The sequence below is a fragment of the Hemiscyllium ocellatum genome, chromosome 5 (genome assembly GCF_020745735.1).
Source record: "Hemiscyllium ocellatum isolate sHemOce1 chromosome 5, sHemOce1.pat.X.cur, whole genome shotgun sequence".
Taxonomy (NCBI): Eukaryota; Metazoa; Chordata; class Chondrichthyes; order Orectolobiformes; family Hemiscylliidae; genus Hemiscyllium; species Hemiscyllium ocellatum.
In genome coordinates, this window is record NC_083405.1 from 123,394,442 (window position 1) to 123,414,670 (window position 20,229).

The following is a 20,229-nucleotide window of genomic DNA, read 5'->3' on the forward strand; positions in this document are numbered from 1 at the left end:
TGGGTTATCATAGCAATTACCAGAAATGTGACTCGGGGATGGACAGGACTGGCAGCCTAATGTTCCAGGATACAAATACTACAGGAATGATTCAGTATGTGGATGTGCCTATTAGAGAAGGTGCAAAACTTGACTACTCTTGGGAAATAAGGCAGGGCTGGTGACTGAGGTGTCAGTGGGGGAGCATTTTAGGGCCAGGGACCATAATTCTATTAGTTTTAAAATAGTGGTGGAAAAAGATAGTTCAGATCTAAAAGTTGAAGTTCTAAATTGGAGAAAGGCAAGAACTTTCAAAAGCTCACTGAGGGCAGATAAAGGGACGACTAGAAAATGGAAAACCTTCAGAAAGGAGATAAGAATCCAGAGACAGTATCATCCTGTTAGGATGAAAGGTAAGGCTGGTAGGTATATAGAATACTGGATGACTAAAGAAATTGAGGGTTTGGTTAAGAAAAAGAAGGAAGCATATGTAAGGTATAGACAGGATAGGTTTGAGTGAATCCTTAAAGTATAAAGGAAGTAGAAGTATACTTAAGAGGGAACTCAGGAGGGCAAAAAAGAGGACATGAGATAGCTTTGTCTAATAGAATTAAGGAGAATCCAAAGGATTTTTACAAATACATCAAGGACAAAGAGGTAACTAGGGAGAGAATAGCACCCCCTCAAAGATCAGCAATGCAGCCTTTTTGTGGAGCCGCAGATGGAGGAGATACTAAATGAGTATTTTGCATCAGTATTTACTGTGGAGAAGGACATGGAAATTATAGAATAGAGGAAAATAGATGGTCACATCTTGAAATTACAGAGGAGGTGATGCTGGATGTCTTGAAACACAAATGGAAAAATCCCCAAGTCCGGATCAAGTGTAGCCTAGAACTCTGTGGGAAGCCAGGGAAGTGATTGCTGGGCCTCTTGCTAAGATATTTGTATCACTGAAAGTCACAGATGAGGTGCCGGAAGACTGGAGGTTGGCTAACATGGTGGCACTGTTTAAGAAAAGGTGGTAAGGACAAACCAGGGAACTACCGACCAGTGAGCCTAACATCAGTGTTGGGCAACTTGATGAAGGGAATTCTGAGGGACAGGATGTACATGTATTTGGAAAGACAAGGACTGAATAAGGATATGGTATTGTATGTGGGAAATCATGTTTCATGAACTCGACTGAGTTTTTTTTTAAAAGAAGTAATAGAGGATTGAGAGCAGAGGGGTAGATCCATATGGGCTTCAGTAAGGTGTTTGACAATGTTCCCCATGGGAGACTGGTTAGATCTCCATGGACTACAGACAGAACTAGCTACTTGGATGGAGGATTGTTTCTCAGACTGGAGGCCTGTGACCAGTGCAGTGCCACAAGGATCGGTGTGGGTCCACTACTTTTTGTCATTTTATATAAAATGCTTTGGATTTGAACATAGGAGGTATAGTTAGTAAGTTTGCAGATGACACCAAAATTGGAGGTGTAGTGGACAGCGAAGAAGATTATCTCCGATTACAACGGGATCTTGATCAGATGGGCCAATGGGCTGAGAAGTGGCAGATGGAGTTTAATTTAGATAAATGTGAGGTGCTGCATTTTGGAAAAGCAATTCACAGCAGGACCTAGACACTCAATGGTCAGGTCCTAGGGAGTGTTGCTGAACAAAGAGACTTTGGAGTGTGGGTTCATGGCTCTTTGAAAATGGAGTCATAGATAGATAGGATAGTGAAGAAGGTGTTTAGTATGCTTTTCTTCATTGGTCAGCTCATTGACCTCCCAACTCAGATTCTCATTGGTTAGGCCACTGTTGGAATATTGCGTGCAATTCTGGTCTCCTTCCCATCGGAAAAATGGTGAGAAGTTTGAATGGGTTCAGAAAAGATTTACAAGGATGTTGCTAGGGTTGGAGGATTTGGGCTACAGGGTGAGGCTGAATCTGCTGGAGCTGTTTTTCTCTGGAGCATTGGAGGCTGAAAGATGACCTCAGAAATCATGAGGCATGGATAGGGTAAATAGACAGTCTTTTCCTTGGGGTGGGAGAATCCAGAACTAGAGGGCATAGGTTTATGGTGAGAGGAAAATAAAAGGGACCTAAGGGGCAACTCTTTCATGCAGAGTGGTGTGAGAATGGAATGAGCTACCATAGTAAGTGGAGGCTGGTACACTCTGGATGGGTGTATGAATAGGAAGAGTTGAGGGATATGGGCCAAGTGCTGGCAAATGGAACTAGATTAATTTGGGATATCTGGTCGGCATGTTGGATCCAGACGAGTTGGACCGAAGGGTCTGTTTTCATACTGTACAGCTCTATGCAACTCAGTTTCAAGTCCCACCTGTTCTAGAGATGTGTAATGATATTCCTGAAGACATTGAGAAAATATCAGTAATAGCTGTCAGAGAATTGAGCCCAATTGATCAGAGACCACAAATGGGAACCGCACTGAAATTGACAAGCAGTTTATTACACAAAGCTATCTCACAGAAGAGAAATTAACCAGGCTGACACAGAACTGATTCTCTACACAGATTGCCAAATGCTCTTCACGAACAGAAGTGTAGGCATGTTTTCATAGGAGTACAACACAAAGGTTATCATTGCACTGTAACTGCTTTACAATGGTGAAAATTGTAGAGATTAAAACAAGAATGAACAGAATGGAAATTAATCAAGAGTCCAGGAGTAGCAATTCATTTATAATTGATACATGAGATTCCAGCCATCTGTGAGGTGGGTGAGAATGTTGTCTTCTAGAGGATTCTTCATTGTATTTCCTATATGTGCAAATGTCCCTTCTCCTGGCATCCAGGTGTCCATTGTCTTCTTCTTGCGTGTGATGTCTTTCAGGGCATCTCAGTCTGCCTGTTTAGATTGTGGTCTTCATTTTAATGAGAAATGAGTCTGCCCTTAAGGTGTTGAGACTGCAGTGCTAATCAGGCTGGGAGCTGATTCTGAAAAACCATTTTAAGGAGTGTATTCTCTGGTCAAGGAAGGGTCTTGGCCATGTCTGGTTTTTATCTTAGCCTGTTTGGTCAAGACTGGAGCACTCTGGATAGTTTGAGTACATTGGCAGCTTAATTTTTTTTATGTTGCCATGCTGTGGGTGAGCAGGGTGGCAGATCTCTTTCCCACAATAGCCAAAGGTATAATGATCTTGTTTGATCAGAAACCTGACAGAACTTCAAGGCTTAAAAACTGTGCTTCCCCTTTCATTTTCTGTTTCAATATCGGTAATAGTGTGTTTGAGTTTAGGGTTTTTCTTGAAAGTGGTAGAGGTTTAATATTGAAGGTATTTTTAATTAAATTGTTCATACACATATGACATCTCCATGGCAGGAGTGACTGGAATCTAGACCTTCACGTTCAGAAATAGGGACACTACCACTGCAGCTGAAAATGTGTTGCTGGAAAAGCGCAGCATGTCTGGATTCCTGAAGAAGGGCTCATGCCCGAAATGTCAATTCTCCTGCTCTTTGGATGCTGCCTGACCTGCTGCGCTTTTCCAGCAACACATTTTCAGCTCTGATCTCCAGCATCTGCAGTCCTCACTTTCTCCACACTACCACTGCACCACAACATCCTGATTACATTTTTTTTAACAGAAATTTTTTAATAATTTCCATTGCTACTGGATGCTGCTGAGAAATATATGTACTAGGTGAGTAGCTATGAGGGTGTATGGAAGGGTTCAAGGGGACTTTGGTAGTATGAGGAAAATTTTAGCTGATCTGAGGTGACATGGGAAAATGTAGAGAGCGCAGTATAGAATGCGAGAATGAAGAGTGGTATGGGATGAAAGAGAGGTAGGTTTAGGGGGCCTTTAAACAATACTGGGAGGTGGGTGTTATGTTGGAATGCCAGGCATCAAGCCAGACCATGTTCATACCCACGTTCTTTATTATCTTGACTGAAGGTCACAAATGCTAATCAAACATTCTTGCATCTGAACAATATTTAACTATGTTCCAAAAGTATTCTAATCTTGTATAATAATCTATGATAATATGCAGCTTTCCCCTGACTAGCTGGTCAGATTGGTCATTTATGAACAGCAACTTCTTTGAGCGATGCCTGAACACACACAGTACCTACACAGAATAACACAGCACATGAACAGGTGCCTTGGCCCATCACATCTGTGACCATGTTGCCATTCTCAATTAATTCCATTTCCCTGAACATGATCCATATCTCTCTTCCTGCTGGTAATGTACCTGTTCAAATGCCCTTAAGCATTGCTACTGCATCTGTTTCTACCATTTACCCTGGCAGCACATTCCAGACACCGACCACCTTATGTGTCAAAACACTAGCCTCACTTATTTCATTTAAATTTTCCTGTTCTCACCTTAAACCTACAGTCCTAGTATTTGACATTTCTACCCTAGGAAAAAGATTGACTATCCACCCTATCCATACCCCTCAATCTTATGTACTTCTGTCAGCTCACCCCTCAGCTTACGACATTCTTGGAAACACAACTGAAGTTTGTCCAACCTCTCCTTATGTGCTAATGAAGGGTCACTTGACCCCAAATATTAATTCTGATGCTGCCAGACCTACTGACTATATTTTTCTAGAAATTTCTGTATTTGTTTCTGATTTCTAGCATCTGTGGTTCTTTCAGGTTTTTTCACTTCTTACAGCTAATGTATAGAACATTACAGCGCAGTACAGGCCCTTCGGCCCTTGATATTGTACCGCCCTGGCATATTAATCTGAAGCCCATCCCACCTACACTATTCCATGTATACGTCCATACACCTGTCCAATGGTGACTTAAATTTGGCAAATCTACTATCGTTGCAGGCAAAGCATTCCATACCCTTACTACTTGCTGAGTAAAGAAACTACCTCTGACATCTGTCTTATACCTATCTCCCCTCACTTTAAAGTTGTGTCCCCTCGTGTTTGCCGTCCCCATACTTGGATAAAGGCTCTCCCTGTCCACCCTAACTAACCCTCTGATTATCTTATATGTCTCTACTAAGTCACCTCTCAACCTTCTTCTCTCTAACGAGAACAGCCTCAAGGCCCTCAGTCTTTCCTCGTAAGACATTCCTTCCATACCAGGCGACATCCTAGTAAATCTCCTCTGCACCCTTTCCAAAGCTTCCACATCCTTCTTATAATGCGGTGACCAGAACTGTACACAATACCCCAAGTGTGGCTGTACCAGAGCTTAGTACAGCTGCAGCATAACCTCCTGGTTCCGGAACTCAATCCCTCTATTAATAAAGGCCAAGACACTGTATGCCTCCTTAACAACCTTGTCAATCTGGATGGCAACTTTCAGGGATCTGCATAAATGGACACAGAGATCTCTCTGCTTATCTGCACTCCCAAGAATCTTACCATTCGCCCTGTACTTTGCATTCAGATTACTCCGTCCAAAGTGTATCACCTCACACTTTTCCACATTAAACTCCATTTGCCACCTCTCAGCCCAGCTCTGCATCCTATCTATGTCTCTCTGCAACCTACTATATCCTTCGTCACTATCCAAAACTCCACCGACCTTAGTGTCATCTGCAAATTTACTAACCCATCCTTCTAAGCCCTCATCCAGGTCATTTATAAAAATGACGAACAGCAGTGGACCCAATACCGACCCTTGCGGTATGCCGCTAGTAACTGGACATCAAGATGAACATGTTCCATCAACTACAACCCTCTGTTTTCTTTCAGCAAGCCAATTACTGATCCAAACTGTCTCCCACAATCCCATTCCTCTGAATTTTGTGTAATAGCCTACTGTGGGGAACCTTTTTGAACACCTTGCTGAAATCCATATACACCACATCAACTGGTTTACTCTCATCTACCTATTTGGTCACTTTGTCAAAAAAGTCAATAAGATTCATTAGGCACGATCTACCCTTCACAAAACCATGTTGACTGTCCCTGATCATGTTATTATATTCTAGATGGTTATAAATCCTATCTCTTATAAATCTTTTTCAACAACTGAAGTGAGACTCACTGGTCTGTAATTACAGGGTTGTCTCTACTACCCTTTTTGAACAAGGGAACCACATTTGCTATCCTCCAGTCCTCAGGCACTATTTCTGTAGACAATGACAATTTGAAGATCAATGCCAAAGGCTCTGCAATCTCTTCCCTTGCTTCCCACAGGATCCTAGGATAGATCCCATCCAGCCCAGGGGACTTGTCTATTTTCACACACAAATGTAGGCAAACTCCTGGTAAATGTCTTTTGCACACTCTTCAAAGGCTCCACATCCTTCCTGCAGTGTGGAAACCAGAACTGTAGACATTGCTCCAAAAATGGCCTAACTGAAGTTTTAAAGGGTAGCAAAATAACATGCCAACTTTTATATTCAATGTTCCTATCAATGAAGGCAAGAATGTATATGCTGCCTTTACTACTTTATTCGCTTGTATTGCTATTCTCAGGTAGTTATGCAATTGCAACCTAAGATCCTTCTGTATATCAATGCTCCTAAGGGTCTTGCCATTTACTGTATACAGTCCTCTTGCATATGACCTCCCAAACTGCATCACTCTGCACTTGCCCAGATTAAACACCATTTGCCATTTTTCTGCCGAACTTTCCAACTAATCTGGATCCTTTGCCACTCTTCCTCACTATCCACAATTGCAGGTCATTTGCAAACTTTCTAATCAGACCACTACACTTTTCATCTAAATCAGTTATACTTAATAAAATCAAGAGGTCCCAATACTGATCCTTATGGAACACCACTGATCGCAGTCAGAAAAACACCCCTCCACAACGGACTTCTGTCTTCCAAGACCGAACCAATTTTGTACTGAACTTACCAACTCACCAAGCCCATATGACTTAATCTTCTGGACCAGCTACCATGAGGAACCTGGTCAAATACTTTAAAGTCCAGGTACACTACATTCCCTGGCCTACTCTAATCAATCATCTAATTTTCCAACTAACATCCCAAAAGTAGAAGGATTTTTTTTTAAGAACAACTACACCAAATAGAAAAAAACTCTGCAAGTACATGAAGAATGTAATGGCTTAGTATAATGATTTTTAACAAGTATCATTGCATCAAAGATGCTGCTTTCACTACAAATCTATTGTGGATCTCTGCTTATACACACAAAAAAACTATGTAACTTAATATATTGAATTATAGAAAAAGGCTCCTGCTCAAGGAATGGAAAAATATTTGAAAAGGACCAATTTAAGGCTGTATAATATGAATTGTGCTGAAAAGGTGTTGCTGGTTAAAGCACAGCAGGTTAGGCAGCATCCAAGGAACAGGAAATTCGACGTTTCGGGCCAGAGCCCTTCATCAGGAATGAGGAGAGGGTGCCAGGCAGGCTAAGATAAAAGGTAGGGAGGAGGGACTTGAGGGAGGGGCGATGGAGATGTGATAGGTGGAAGGAGGTCAAGGTGAGGGTGATAGGCCGGAGTGGGGTGGGGGCGGAGAGGTCAGGAAGAGGATTGCAGGTTAGGAGGGCGGTGCTGAGTTCAAGGGATTTGACTGAGACAAGGTGGGGGGAGGGGAAATGAGGAAACTGGAGAAATCAGAGTTCATCCCTTGTGGTGGAGGGTACCCAGGCGGAAGATGAGGCGCTCTTCCTCCAACCGTCGTGTTGTTATGTTCTGCCGGTGGAGGAGTCCAAGGACCTGCATGTCTTCGGTGGAGTGGGAGGGAGAGCTAAAGTGTTGAGCCACGGGGTGGTTGGGTTGGTTGGTCCGGGCGGCCCAGAGGTGTTCTCTGAAGCGTTCTGCAAGTAGGCGGCCCGTCTCCCCAATATAGAGGAGGCCACGTCGGGTGCAGCGGATGCAATAGATGATGTGTGTGGAGGTGCAGGTGAATTTGTGGCGGATATGGAAGGATCCCTTGGGGCCTTGGAGAGAAGTAAGGGAGGAGGTGTGGGCGCAAGTTTTGCATTTCCTGCGGTTGCAGGGGAAGGTGCCGGGAGTGGAGGTTGGGTTGGTGGGGGGTGTGGACCTGACGAGGGAGTCACGAAGGGAGTGGTCTTTGCGGAACGCTGATAGGGGAGGGGAGGGGAGGGAAATATATCCTTGGTGGTGGTGTCCGTTTGGAGTTGGCGGAAATGACGGCGGATGATACGCTGTATACAGAGGTTGGTGGGGTGGTAGGCGAGAACCAGTGGGGTTCTGTCTTGGTGGCGGTTGGAGGGGTGGGGCTCAAGGACAGAGGAGCGGGAAGTGGAGGAGATGCGGTGGAGGGCATCGTCGATCACGTCTGGGGGGAATCTGCGGTCCTTGAAGAAGGAGGCCATCTGGGCTGTATGGTATTGGAACTGGTCCTCCTGGGAGCAGATGCGGCGGAGACGAAGGAATTGGGAATATGGGATGGCGTTTTTACAGGGGGCAGGGTGGGAGGAGGTGTAGTCCAGGTAGCTGTGGGAGTCAGTCGGTTTATAGTAGATGTCTGTGTTGAGTCGGTCGCCCGAGATAGAAATGGAAAGGTCTAGGAAGGGGAGGGAGGAGTCTGAGACAGTCCAGGTGAATTTGAGGTCGGGATGGAAGGTGTTGGTAAAGTTGATGAACTGTTCAACCTCCTCATGGGAGCACGAGGCAGCGCCGATACAGTCATCGATGTAGCGGAGGAAAAGGTGGGGGGTGGTGCCAGTGTAGTTGCGGAAGATGGACTGTTCCACCTATCCTACAAAGAGACAGGCATAGCTGGGGCCCATGCGGGTGCCCATGGCAACTCCTTTAGTTTGGAGGAAGTGGGAGGATTGGAAAGAGAAGTTATTCAGGGTGAGGACCAGTTCAGTCAGAATTGTGACAGGTTGTTAAATCAGCAACTTCTATAATTTAAATAATGTAGATTTGTAATGTTAGATTCATAGCCTAGGCTTATTCACAGCTTCAGAGAGAAACCAAGTTTTCTTGGAAGTTTCATTTCTCTTAACTCTCATCACATCCCCTGAACTACCTGTGTTTCATTATCTAACACATTCAAATTCTCTAAACTACTGCTCGCTCTCACTCTCGCTCTGTATACATCTTATACAACCAAGTTGAATCCCTAATCAATATCGAACCCTATCCAATCCTTCCCTGTTGTTTTCACTTCACTTTCATCAGTTTGCTTTAGATGTATAGAAAATGCACAAATCTCTCATTGTGCAATACCTAAATCAGAATATTTTGATCTCCTTACCAGTTTAAAAAGGCAATCAAAATATTTTTTCTCCATTTCAAAAAGACACAGATTTCATTTCCTTGATTGCTCAATAAGCAAGTATTGCATGCAACTCAGCCAGAAAGGTCCTCATTTTGACCTGCAGTTCATTTCAGGTTATCTCAGCCAGGAAGGTTTTGAACTTTGGTTGAAAATGAATAACATTGAGAAATATTATTAATGCCAAGTAGTTCTCCTACAATGTCATAGTTGTGCTCTAACAAAACCTCACTTAATGGAAATAATGGGGCCAATGGGAAAAGTGGAGTTGGGGCTAACCAGTAAAGAATGCGCACATGATCACTCAAATCATCTAAATGTCAAACACCAAGTATAGCACAGCCTGAATGAAGGTTGAAATCCTATTTATTAATGAAACAAAAGTAAATTTAACACAGTGCATTTAAATGTAAGAAAGCTGCTGTCTGTACAGTATCTCTCTCAGAAAGCTGCTCTGTCGGCAACTGATATTGTGCATGCACAGAATGACACTAAGACTGGTGCTGACGTTGCACATGTACAGAACAGCACAAAAACCACCACCAGGACTTTGGTGCAGACATCGGTGCATGTGCACTCTGGCATGGAGATTTCAGTGCGGCCACCGGGGCATGCACAGAACGAAGCACACAAACCAAATCCCACCGGAATCATGCTATTGAAAATATAGGTAAGTATTCTCAAATTCCATTCCCTAATTCTTCATCGATGTGATAGCCAAATTGCACTGCTGGAAGGCACGTTATCTAAGAACTACCTGCATATTTTTATTTTTCATGTCACCAAATTGTTTTGAAATTAGATCAGTAACCATAGGATAAGTTGACAGTAACAGATAATTTATTATAGAGTCAAACAGCACTAAACAGACCCTTAGGACCAATCCAAGCAGCAGGATCAACATTTTAGGCATATTCCTTTCATCAGGAATGTGGAGGCAAGAGAGAAGGAGGCTGAGAGATAAATAGGAGGGGGTTGGCACTGGGAGGGAAGGTGGCTTGGAAGGCGATAGGTAGAAGGGGGGGCAGATGATTGAGATGTTAAAGAGTTAACTTAACTGGATGTCCCAAGGGTATGGTGGTATGTCTTTGTCTTGCAGGTAGAATGTAAAAAAAATTTATCCTGCTATCTCAGACTGTTCAGAAATAAATTTACACTGTCATCTACTATTTACATTGTTATCATCTCCTATTAAAAATCAATAAGAACATTGCAATTAAAAATCTGGCACAACTTGTAGTTAAAAACAAACTATTTACAACAGATCTGGCCATTAAGAAATGGTTTACTTTACATCATTGAAAGATTATCAGGTCACTGCATTGTCTTGAGTGGTATGTGACTGCGGGGGAGTGGTTGGGGGTTGACTTGTGGGCATTACTGGTGGTAATGTAAAGATATTGTATAAAAGAGGAACTGTCCCTTTGTTTGGAGAACTTAGAATCTTTAGAGTCATAGAGATGTACAGCACAGAAACAGATCCTTTTGGTCCAATTTGTCCGTACCAACCAGATATCCCAACCCAATCTAGTCCCACCTGCCAGCACCTGGCCCATATCCCTCCAAACCCTTCCTATTCATAGACCCATCCAGATGCTTTTTAAATGTTGCAATTGTACCAGCCTCCACCACATCCTCTGGCAGCTCATTCCATACACGTATCACACTCTGAGTGAAAAGGTTGCTGCTTAAGTCTCTTTTATATCTTTCCCCTCTCACCCTAAACCTATGCCCTCTAGTTCTGGATTCCCCACCCCAAGAAAAAGACATTGTTTATTTATTTTATCCATGCCTCTCATGATCTTAAACCTCTAGAAGGTCACCCCTCAGCCTCCGAAGCTCCAGGGAAAACAGCCCCAGCCTGCTGAGCCTCTCCCTATAGCTCAAATCCTCCAGCCCTGGCAACATCCTTGTAAATCTTTTCTGAACTCTTTCATGTTTCACAACATCCTTCCAATAGGAAGGAGACCAGAATTGCATGCAATATTCCAACAATGTGCACAGCCACAAGATCTCCCAACTCCTGTACTCAATATTCTGACTAACAAAGGAAAGCATGCCAAATGCTGCCTTCACTATCATATCTACCTGCGACTCTACTTTCAAGGAGCTAAAAACCTGCACTCCAAGGTCTCTTTGTTCAGCAACACTCCCCGGGACCTTACCATTCAGTGTATAAGTCCTGCTAAGATTTGCTTTCCCAAAATGCAGCACCTCTCATTTATCTAAAGTAAACTCCATCTGCCACACCTCAGCCCACAGGCCCATCTGGTCCAGATCCTGTTGTAATCTGAGGTAACCTTCTTCACTGTCCACTACACCTCCAATCTTGGTGTCATCTGCAAACTTAATAATTGTCCCTCTTATGCTCCGATCCAAATCATTTATATAAATGACAAAGTAGTAGACCCAGCACCGATCCTTGTGGCACTCCACTGGTCACAGGCCTCCAGTCTGAGAAACAACCTTCCACCACCACCCTGTCTTCTACCTTTTGAGCCAGTTCTGTATCCAAATGGCTCGTTCTCCCTGTATTCCATGAGATCTAACCTTGCTAACCACTCTTCCATGAGGAACCTTGTTAAACACCTTACTGTGTACTATACTACATTCATATAGATCACATCTACTGCTCTGCCCTCATCAATCCTCTTTGTTACTTCAAAAAACTCAATCTAGTTTGAGACATGATAGTCAATATGGCATAAAGCCATGTTGGCTATCCCTAATCAATCCTTGCCTTTCCAAATACACATATATCCTGTCCCTCAGGATTGTCTTCAACAACTTGCCCACCACCGATGTCAGGCACAACGGTTTATAGTTCCCTCGCTTGTCCTTACCACCTTTAACAGTGGCACCACATTAGCCAACCCCAAGTTTTCTGGCACCTCACCCGTGACTATTGATGATACAAATATCTCAGCAAGAGGCCCAGCAATCACTTCTCCAGCTTCCCACAGAGGTCTACGGTACACCTGATCAGGTCCGGGGGATTTATCCACCTTTACCCATTTCAAGACATTCAGCACCTCCTCCTCTGTAATATGGACATTTTTCAAGATGTCAACATCTATTTCCCTACATTCTAATATCTTCCGTGTCCTTCTCCACAGGAAATACTGATGCAAAATACTCGTTTAATATCTGCTCATCTCCTGCGGCTCCACAAAAAAGGCCGCCTTGTTGATCTTTGAGGGGCCCTATTGTCTCCCTAGTTACTCTTTTGTCCTTAATGTATTTGTAAAAACCCTTTGGATTTTCCTTAATCTTATCTGCCAAAGCTAACTCCTATCCCCTTTTTTGCCCTCCTGATTTCCCTCTAAAGTATACTCCTACTGCCTTTATGCTGTAAGGATTCACTCTATCTACCCTGTCTATACCTGATATGCTAATTTATTTTTCTTAACCAAAACCTCAATCTCTTTAGTCATCCAGCATTCCCTACACTTCACAGCCTTTCCTTTCACTCTAACAGGAAGATACTTACTTTCTCTGGATTCTCGTTATCTAATTTTTGAAGGCTTCCCATTTTCCAGCCATCCCTTTACTTGCAAACATCTTTGCCCAATCAGCTTTTGAAAATTCTTGCCTGATACTATCAATATTAGCCTCCTCCAATTTAGAACTTCAACTTTGGTCTATCCTTTTCCATCACGATTTTAAGAGTAAAAAATGAGGTCTGCAGAGGCTGGAGATCACAGCTGAAAATGTGTTGCTGGTCAAAGCACAGCAGGCCAGGCAGCATCTCAGGAATAGGGAATTCGACGTTTCGAGCATAAGCCCTTCATCAGGAATGAGAGAGAGTGGCCAAGCAGGCTAAGATAAAAGGTAGGGAGGAGGGACTTGGGGGAGGGGCGATGGAGGTGGGATAGGTGGAAGGAGGTCATGGTGAGGATGATAGGCCGGAGTGGGGTGGGGGCGGAGAGGTCAGGAAGGAGATTGCAGGTTAGGAGGGCGGTGCTGAGTTGAGGGAACCGACTGAGACAAGGTGGGGGGAGGGGAAATGAGGAAACTGGAGAAATCTGAATTCATACCTTGTGGTTGGAGGGTTCCCAGGCGGAAGATGAGGCGCTCCTCCTCCAGCCGTCGTGTTGTTATGTTCTGCCGGTGGAGGAGTCCAAGGACCTGCATGTCCTCGGTGGAGTGGGAGGGAGAGTTAAAGTGTTGAGCCACGGGGTGGTTGGGTTGGTTGGTCCGGGCGGCCCAGAGGTGTTCTCTGAAGCGTTCCGCAAATAAGCGGCCTGTCTCCCCAATATAGAGGAGGCCACATCGGGTGCAGCGGATGCAATAGATGATGTGTGTGGAGGTACAGGTGAACTTGTGGCGGATATGGAAGGATCCCTTGGGGCCTTGGAGGGGAGTGAGTGTGGAGGTGTGGGCGCAAGTTTTACATTTCCTGCGGTTGCAGGGGAAAGTGCCGGGGGTGGAGGTTGGGTTGGTGGGGGGTGTGGATCTGACGAGGGAGTCACGAAGGGAGTGGTCCTTGCGGAACGCTGATAGGGGAGGGGAGGGAAATATATCCTTGGTGGTGGGGTCCGTTTGGAGGTGGTGGAAATGACGGCGGATGATACATTGTATGCGGAGGTTGGTGGGGTGGTAGGTGAGAACCAGTGGGGTTCTGTCTTGGTGGCGGTTGGAGGAGCGGGGCTCAAGGGCGGAGGAGCGGGAAGTGGAGGAGATGCGGTGGAGGGCATCGTTGATCACATCTGGAGGGAATATTTCCCTCCCCTCCCCTATCAGCGTTCCGCAAGGACCACTCCCTTCGTGACTCCCTCGTCAGATCCACACCCCCCACCAAACCAACCTCCACCCCCGGCACTTTCCCCTGCAACCGCAGGAAATGTAAAACTTGCGCCCACACCTCCACACTCACTTCCCTCCAAGGCCCCAAGGGATCCTTCCATATCCACCACAAGTTCACCTGTACCTCCACACACATCATCTATTGCATCCGCTGCACCCGATGTGGCCTCCTCTATATTGGGGAGACAGGCCGCTTATTTGCGGAACGCTTCAGAGAACACCTCTGGGCCGCCCGGACCAACCAACCCAACCACCCCGTGGCTCAACACTTTAACTTTCCCTCCCACTCCACCGAGGACATGCAGGTCCTTGGACTCCTCCACCAGCAGAACATAACAACACGACGGCTGGAGGAGGAGCGCCTCATCTTCCGCCTGGGAACCCTCCAACCACAAGGTATGAATTCAGATTTCTCCAGTTTCCTCATTTCCCCTCCCCCCCACCTTGTCTCAGTCGGTTCCCTCAATCAGCACCGCCCTCCTAACCTGCAATCTCCTTACTGACCTCTCCGCCCCCACCCCACTCCGGCCTATCACCCTCACCTTGACCTCCTTCCACCTATCCCACCTCCATCGCCCCTCCTCCAAGTCCCTCCTCCCTACCTTTTATCTTAGCCTGCTTGGCTACTCTCTCTCATTCCTGATGAAGGGCTTATGCTCGAAACGTCGAATTCCCTATTCCTGAGATGCTGCCTGGCCTGCTGTGCTTTGACCAGCAACACATTTTCATCACGATTTTAAAACTAATAGAATTATGGTCACTGGCCTCAAAGTGCTTCCCCCACTGACTCATCAGTCACCTGCCCTGCCTTATTTCTCAAGAGTAGGTCAAGTTTTGCACTTTCTCTAGTGGGTACATCCAGCTACTGAATCAGAAGATTTTCTTGTACATACTCAAAGTCCTCTCCATCTAAACCCTTAACACTATGGCAGTCCCAGTCTATGTTTGGAAAGTTAAAATACCCTATCACAACCACCCTATTACTTTTACAGATGGCTGAGATCTCCTTACAAATTTGTTTCTCAATTTCCCTCTGACTATTAGCGTGTCTATAATATAATCCCAATAAGGTGATCATACCTTTCTTATTTCTTAACATGCTTCGCAGGCACTGCGAATAGTGTTAAATGATCCTCCAAAGCTTATACATTCATATATTTTGGCTGTTCACAAAAGTTGGCAGATTGCAGTAGCATCAAGTGTGTAAGAATCTCAAGAAAAATAACCTAACCGGGTGATAGTGATAGGGTAGAGCCGATAGGTGGGAAGGAAGATGGACAGGTAGGACAGTTCAAGAGAGCAATGCCGAGTTGAGGAAACTGGTGAAATTAATGTGGGACCCTCAATGGTATCAAATGTGGAAGATGTGTTCTTTCTTCAGGAGTCGGGTGGCTAGAATTTAGTGGAGGAGGCGGCCCAGGACTTGTATGCCCTTGGCAGAGTGGGAGGGGGGAGTTGAAGTGGTCAGCGACAGGTTGGTGGGGTTGTTTGATACGCCTGTCCCGGAGATGTTCTGTGAGTTAGCGTCCTGTCTCCCCAATGTAGAGGAGACCACATTGAGAGCAAAGGATACAGTAGATGAGGTGTCTTGCTGTGCAGGAAAATCTCTGCCAGATTTTGGGGCCTTAGATGGAGGTGAGGTGGGGGAGGTGTGGGTGCAGGTTTTACATCTCTTGCAGTAGCAAGAGAAGATGAGGAGAGTGGAGGGTGGCTTAGTGAGGATTGTGGACCTAACAAGGGAGTCAGGGAGGGAACGGTCTCTGCAGAATGCTGATAAGAGTGGGCAGGGAAATTATCTCTGGTGTGGGGTATGACTGTAGGTGGTGGAAATGGTGGAGGATAATGCTTTGTATCCGGAGATTAGTGGTGGGGAAGGTGAGGACCAGGGTATTCTATCCTTGTTGTGATAGGAGGGATGGGGTTTGAGGGTGGAGGTGCAGGACGTGGAGGAGATGTGCTGGAGGATATTGTTTACCACATGAGGGGGGAAATTGTGGTCCTTGAAGTAGGAAGCCATCTGGAATGTGCGGAGTGGAACTGCTCATCCTGTGAGCAGATATGGTGGAGGCGGAGGAATTGGAAGTAAGGGATAGTGTTTTTGCGGGGGAGGGGGAAGAGTCTGGGTCGGTGGGAGGAGATGTCTTTCAGGTAGCTGTTAGTCTGTGTTTAAAGTAGACGTCCATGTTAAGTCTGCCGCAGGAATTGGAGACCGAGAGGTTCAGGAAGGGGAGGGAGGTGTCAGAGAGTGTCCAGGTGAACTTGAGGTCAGAGTGTTTGTGAAGTTGATGAACTGTTCAACCACCTTGAGGGAGCACAAAGTGATGCCAATACAATCCTCAACGTAGCAGAGGAAAAGGTGGGAATAGTGCGAGTGTAACTACGGAAGATGGACTGTTGGATGTTTCTGATGAAGAGGTAGGCATAGCTGGGGCCCATGTAGGTGCCCATGGCTACCCCTCTGGTCTGTAGGAAGTGTAAAGATTTGAAAAGGATGTTGGTGAGGACCAGTTCAGTCAATTGAATGAGTGTCGGTGGAGGACTAGCGATTGGGTCAGAGAGAGAGGAAGAAATGGAGGGCTTTCCCATAGCAGATGGATATGTACAGGGACTGGATGTCCATGGTGAGGATGAGGCATTGGAGGCCGGGGAAACAAAAGGCACACCCTCCTCCGTGAGTGTGGGGAGGACAGTATCCAGGCGGAGACAATGGGTTTGGCGGGTCGGTCAGTTTTGGGTAAGCAGTAGAACTGGGCGGAGTGTATAAGAGGAGAAAGTGAGGGCTGGAGATCAGAGCTTAAAAATGTGTTGCTGGAAAAGCACAGCAGGTCAGGCAGCATCAAAGGAGGAGAATTGAAATTTTGGGCATAAGCCTGAGAGGGTAAGGGGGATTCCTGAAGAAAGGCTTAAGCCCGAAACGCCGATTCTCCTGCTCTTTTGATGCTGCCTGACCTGCGCTTTTCCAGCAACACATTTTTAAGCTAAGATGTGTATAAGAGGTCTGCTGAGGTACTGTGGTTGTGGATGGTCTGGGAGATGATGGTTTGGTGATGGGAGATGAGGTCATGGTCAAGAGAGCAGAAGGAGGAGTTTGTGCCTGGCTTCAGCAATGTATAGGTCAGTGTGACAAAATAACTCTTGTCTGCTGGTTTGATGGCGAGGTTGAGTTTGGAGCAGAGGGAGTGGAGGGCTGCATGTTGAGAGCAGGAGGTTGGAGTGGGTGAGAGGGGTGGACAGGTTGAGACTGTCAATGTCATGGCAGCAGTTAAAGAGATCAAGGGCAGGTAACAGATGAGCATGGGGTGTCCAAATGGATGGAGTATCCAAATGGATGGAGTATGTTGGAGGTGGGAGAAGGGGTCCTCAGAGGGTAAGGGGGTGTCCTGATTTTAAAAGGTAAGCATGGAGGTGGCGAAAGAACAATTCTATGTCTTAACACATGCGGAATTCGTTGACCTGGATGCAGAGTGGGATGGAGACAAGACCTTTTATTGTGGATTGACTGCTCATCCTTAGTGAGAGGGAGGTCTGGGTTGATGGCAAAAACACAGCAAGTCTGGGGGCTAGGATCTGGTGTAAAGTTGGAGTTGGGAGTGGGGGTGGAGACCGTGTCTCTCTCTGTCTCTGGAGTGGGTGTGGCCATGGTATCGTGGGTAACATCACCAAGAGAAGTGACGCACACAGTGGAGGTCGGGGGGCTGAAGCAGTGCATTCGGTGGCATCATAAGGGTGTAAGTGATGTTACGTGGCCTTTTGTGGTGTCTTCGGCTGTATATGTGGCGGTATTCCAGTGAGTGATGTCGGTGGGGGGCGGTCGGCAACCATGGAGGTGGAAGTGACATGACAGGAAGCCTTCGTGGCAGTTTTGGTGGCGGTGGTCTCAGCGGCAATTGCTGAGGCAGTGGTCCTGCCGGTGATTGCTGAGGCGGTACAGTCAGCATGGATATGGTCTGTGGGGTGGCTGGGCAGAAGTGATGCCATCATTTACTGCAGTGGTTGTAGCAGCCACGTGGCTGCTGATATCCGAGTGGTTCCAGAGGCCAGGAGCAGGTTTTAGAATGAACATGATCCCAACTAAACTAATCGACCTGCCTGCTCAGGGCCTGTGTCCCTCCAAACATTTCCCATTCACGTGCTTATCGAAGTGTCTTTTAAATGTTGTAATTGTACCCATATCCATCGGTCCCTCAGGAAGTTTATTCCACACACTAACTATCCTGTCTTGAAAAACAAATTGTCCCTTAAGTCTTTTTTAAATCTCTCTCCTCTCACAGTAAAAATATGCCCCTTAGTCTTGAAATCCCCCATCCCTGAGAGTAAAAAAACCCTACCATCAACCCTATCTATACCCCTAAATGATTTTATAAACTTCTATAAGATTACATTTGAACCTCTTAGCTCCAGTGAAAAATGTCACAGCCTTCCTTTATAACTCAAGCCTTCCATACCTGGCAACATCCTGGTAAATCTTTTCTGAACCTTCTGCTAACTTTTATATCTTTCCTCTAACTGGGTGACCAAAACTGGACACCAGCATTCCAGAAGAAGCCTTACTAATATCAGTATCAACTCAATATGATGACCCAACTCTTGTACTTAATGGTCTAAGCAATGAAGGCCAAACACCTTAACTACCCTCTCTACCTCGTGACACAAATTTCAAAGAATGACGTACCTGAACCCCTAAGTTCTGCTGTTCTACAACACTACCCAAAGCCCCACAATTAACTGTACAAGTCCTACCCTTATTTTCCCAACATGTATACAAACAAGTCCAGGGTTTACTTGACCATTCCAACAAATATGGGGGGGCTATTGTCAGCACTTTTTGTCTTTGGCACTCCACCATATTGGTAGGGGCAGTACCTTATGTCTGCATCCAAGTCACCAGACATAATCTCTGGCCAATATCTTCATTTTGGAAATAGTGTGCCAACATCTTAGAGGATGATAGCTTGGCTGTTTCTTCATTACTTGGTGACGAGAGCATTTATAAAGTGACCCTTTCGTAGGAGTTGATTCAAAGGTGTCAGGATGGAGGTCAGGTTATGTATGAACTTTCCGTAATAATCCACCAGCCCAAGGAAAGACCTAAGCTCTAGTACAGACTTGGGAGCCGACACACCTTTGATCACTTTCACTTCATCTTCCAATGGATATGACCCAACATTGTTGACTCTAGCCCAAATAAGCCACTTTGGGTACCCAGAACAAACTCTTCCTTTTCTAAGGTGTATACCTACCTGGGGAAAAAAGTTCTAAAGGTTATGTCCAAGTTCTAAGTACTCTTTATTGATCCTCTGTTATTTGCACATCATCTAGATAGATGGCAAACTGCCTTTGTAAAATGTTCCCCATTGTCTGGTGAAAAATTTCACAGGCAAACGATACCCTTAATGGCAGTCTCATATACTGGGACAAGCACTTATGGGTATTAATTGAAGCATACTTCTGAAAATCCTCATCTTCCATTTCCAGCTTTGTGAAGGACACCCAGTGTATAAATCCTCTGTCCGGGATTGGGTATTCATCCAGCTGTAAAAAGCAGTTAACTGTTGATCAACAATCTGTACAACCAGTGCTGCCCATTCTGCAAACTGGACTGGTTTGATGATTCTTTTGCTTTCCAGACTCCTGATTTCTGCTTGTACTTTTGCATGAAAGGCAAATAGCATTGGGCAGGCCTTGCAGAATCACAGAAATGCTTCCTGGTCAACATGTAATGTGGCCTTGGCTCCTTGGACTGTCTCTACACCTTCCCAAAAATATCTGAGCATTTTGCAATTAAATACCCAATCAATCCAGATGAATCTTTCTCAGCCAATTTTGCCCTATCAAGCTTGGCCCTGAGTCTTTCATTATGTAACTGAACCAGCTGTTTCTCATAAGAAACCAGTACAAAGTTGTACTCTTAATCTGCAAAGGTTCCCCAGGACAAGTTCTCAGTCTAGCTGAGGTTTTGCGCTAACCTAAGGTTTGGATCCAGAGCAAAGTTTGTTAAAAACTGGTTCTGCAATCACTGAAATAGCCATGCCAATGTAGACCTCCATCAGAACAGTCAAACTGTGTGAACATTTTAACCAGACATTTTGATTTATCTGATTTGGATGTTGCTGAGCAATTTAACTGTTCCAAGCCTAATGGGCTTTCCAGGAGTACACTCTCCTGTATACCGATCTATGAATTCTTTAACTCAATTCCAATCTAATGGGACTTTTTTTTTGATGTCTTGAGTCTGCATACAGGCAGCAATTACAATGGCTTGTAGGTGCGGACCC

The 20,229-nt window shown here is 45.3% G+C and overlaps 1 protein-coding gene across 7 annotated transcripts in view; it reads right to left on the reverse strand.

Moving 5' to 3' along the window:
* The window catches only part of galnt11 (UDP-N-acetyl-alpha-D-galactosamine:polypeptide N-acetylgalactosaminyltransferase 11 (GalNAc-T11)), a 171,733-nt gene that overhangs the window by 69,997 nt on the left and 81,507 nt on the right, over positions 1-20,229 (reverse strand). The gene's annotated exons all lie outside the window — the stretch shown is intronic.